Genomic DNA, 3,770 nt, shown 5'->3' on the forward strand with positions numbered 1-3,770 from the left:
AATATTACTTAATCAAGTATTTGTTCATTTTCATATTCAGTTTTAATGTTTCTCTGAATGTTACTTACTCAAGAATTTACTCATGTTTACATTCAATTTTGATTGTTGTCCTTAACGTTATTTGATCAAGGATTTGCTCATGTTTACATTCACTTTTGATGTTTTTGAGTTAAAGTTTCAATATGATTTCCAAGAAGCATAAGTTAGGAGTCCTCTTGTAGGTATAATATTTGCTTCAGCTTAGTTAACGCTGTCGGAGTCAGCGAGGTAGCGGGCCGAGACTGTAATAGTGGGGCACAGTGTTGTTATTCCAAAAGGGCAATAACTTAATAATCCTTAAGAAAAAGGCACGAAACGGTTAATACGGAAGAAAAGAGAAAAGGGAATAAGATAATGATTTTTCTTAGAGGACGAATTATCGCGTTACTATCAGCCATGTGGTTTCCATCTCCCCCAAAAAACCTCTGTCCGTACCAGCGATTAATGACCAACAGGAGATTATGGGCGACGAGTGATATCTACCAGGCATATTCGAGAAATTGGAAACTACTCTCATTAGCGCCTATGACTAATCGCCATTCCCTTCGTGAACAGGTCAGAGAGAGCCATCTGGCATACGTTAAAAGGGAATTCTATGACCCGTTGTTAGAAAGAGGGAAGTGCCAAATTCTTAAAAGCTCCACCTTTCCAAAGATAGGCCTCTAGTATCGACGAATCAAAAGCCATGAGTGTTGGTCATAAGACAGCCCAAAAGGGGTATCAACGAATGACCTATGAGGTTACCAAAGGGATACACCCCCAAGAAGCCAAGACATCAAGTAGGAGGCGTATACAAATTCAAAGCCTACGAATCACGGTAGAAGACATGACAGGAAGGCGGTTTGTATACAAGTTGGTAGCCACTAAGACACAAGAAGTCTTTTAGAAGATGCCACACCCAGTCTAAATCCCAAAATCCAAGGGCGGTGCTAAGAAGATATCATCCTATTAAAAGGGCCAAACAGAGAGAGAAGAAAGCAGAAAAAAGGAGCAGAAGGGACAAGTGAAGCAGGGGAGAACAACCGAGGAGCCGAGGGGAGAACTCAGTCGCACAGCCGTGAAACAGAAAGAAGAAAAGGACACAGAGTCCAGCGAAGAAGAACAAGTGCAGAAGTGTGGTGCACGAATCCAAAAAGACAGTGAAAGTGACAATCAATACTCAGTGAAATTCCCTCGTGCCTATAGACTCGTAATTGCAACAAGTGCCAATTAAGTTTTATCAGTCCAAAAGCCCAGTAACTCAGAAGGTGGAAAAACTTTTGTAAGAACCCCGAACAAAAAATAAAGAAATAAGCTCACATTAATCTTCATTTCTCATCCAAAATTAGAACCCTTTTAGCGAATTCCAGATCAAGAGCTTTCAGCAAGGTAAGGAGTCTAATTCTCCAAAGTATAGCCTCCAAGTCGGCACACGTTACCTTAGAGCTGTGCGCGAAAGTCAGTACCGTCACATATATATAGCTGTATTCTCTGTATTCTATGACGACCGACAGAATTTTGAAACTCCCGGCAAACGCAGTGGTCGGCTAGGTGGTTAGTACCCATTCCCGCCGCTGGGAGGCGGATACCAGGAACCATTCCCATTTTCTATTCAGATTTTCTCTACCACTGTCCCCTGAGGGGAGGTGGGTGGGTACTTGATTATATATATCTGTCAGGTAAGTATGAACAAACTTTATTGTATCATGACAATATCATTTTGTTCATGACACTTACCTGCCAGATATATATATAGCTGAATCCCACCATTGGAGGTGGGAAGGGACAGAATAGAAGGATTTTGGAAACACATAACATGCAGATGATTGACATCTTGGTTCCTTACCTGTTAGCATAGCTGACTTCGTGATTACTGTCACCCAAGCCTGCTTCTGCTTAACTAGAATTTCCAGCAAGGTAGTGAGTGACCTGTATAGCTGGATAGTTCTAGATGATCTGTCAACGGGAGCGTGACCACAATGTGACTAGACCATATTGACCATACTGAAGACAACGAAGCATAACCAATACCACCTAACCTAGCCCAACTAAAGTTAGTTCCATAACTTTTAGGCTAATTAAAGGGAAGACCGCCTCAAGCGGCTAACCCTACAACCATAAAAACAAACCCATAATTAAAATCACACACATCCATTTTCTAAAGGATGGGGTTCGTATTGCTTCTCGTCCCCAATACTGTATCCGCGGAAATGTATGGTCCAAGCGAGTAGCAATTCTCATATGTCGCCTTCACATCTCTGAGGTAGTGTGAAGCGAACACAGAGTTGCTTCGCCAAAATGTGGCACTCAGGATATCACTGAGTGCCATATTTTTCTGAAAAGCCACCGAAGTAGCTACCGCTCTAACTTCGTGAGCATTAACTTTTAGCAGTTTAAGATCACCATCTGTGCAGGACGAATGAGCTTCCCTGATGGTGCTTCTCAAGAAGAACGCCACTGCGTTCTTAGACATTGGTAATTCCGGCCTCTTGACCGAACACCACAGGTTGTCTGACGGGCTTCTACATTGTTTGGCCTTTTCCAGATAAAATTTGAGAGCTCTGACAGGGCACAAAACTCTCTCTGGCTCTCGTCCGACGAACTCTGGTAACCCCTTGATATCAAAGCTTTTAGGCCAGGGGTTGGATGGGTTCTCGTTCTTAGCTAAGAACGAGGGGCTCAGCGAACACACCGCATTGTGTTCTCTGAAACCCACATGTTTACTCATAGCTTGAATTTCGCTAACCCTCTTGGCTGTTGCCAGAGCGGTTAGGAAAATAGCTTCTCTAGTTACATCTTTCAAAGAGGCAGCATGCATAGGCTCAAATGGGGCTGACATTAAAAACTTTAAGACAGTATACAAGTTCCATGAGGGAATCTTGTCTCGTGGAGCTTTTGAGGTTTTAAAGGACCTCAATAGATCGTGAAGATCCTTATCATTTGATAAATCCAAGCCTCTGTGTCGGAAGACCGTTGACAGCATACTTTTGTAGCCTATAATCGTTGACACTGAAAGTTTGTCTATATTTCTAAGATGTAGGAGGAAATCAGCAATCTGGCTCACAGAGGTCATGGAGGAGGAAATATTTTCCCTTCTACACCAACTTCTGAAGACAGCCCACTTCGATTGGTAGACAGCTTGAGAAGATGTTCTTCTAGCGTTGGCAATAGCTCTTGCCACCAATTTTGAAAAACCTCTCGCTCTGGCCAACTTTTGGATAGTCTGAATGCAGTCAGACTCAGAGCGGAGAGGTTTCCGTGATACCTCTCGAAGTGGGGCTGTCTGAGTAGATCGATTTTTTCTGGAAGTGTCCTTGGGAAATCTACCAGAAATGACATGGCCTCTGTGAACCAGTCGCTTGCAGGCCAAAAGGGGGGCGATCAACGTCATTCTTGCTCCTTCCGACGCCGCAAACTTCCTTATTACCTCTCCCAGGAGTTTGAATGGAGGAAAGGCGTAGAGAGCCATCCCTTTCCAATTCCAAAGTATGGCGTCTATCGCTATTGCTCCTGGGTCCAGAACGGGAGAGCAGTAAATAGGAAGCCTCTTCGTTTTCGCTGTCGCGAAGAGGTCTACCAGTAGACGTCCCCAAAGTTTCCATAACTCTTTGCAAATCTCTGGATGGAGAGTCCATTCGTTTGGAAGCATTTGATGTTGACGGCTGAGAAGATCTGCACGAACGTTCTGCTGTCCTGAAACGAATCTCGTTAGAATCGTTATATTTCTTATTTTTGTCCAAAGTAAGATTTCC

The sequence above is a fragment of the Macrobrachium nipponense genome, chromosome 23, assembly GCF_015104395.2.
Source record: "Macrobrachium nipponense isolate FS-2020 chromosome 23, ASM1510439v2, whole genome shotgun sequence".
NCBI classification, from domain to species: Eukaryota; Metazoa; Arthropoda; class Malacostraca; order Decapoda; family Palaemonidae; genus Macrobrachium; species Macrobrachium nipponense.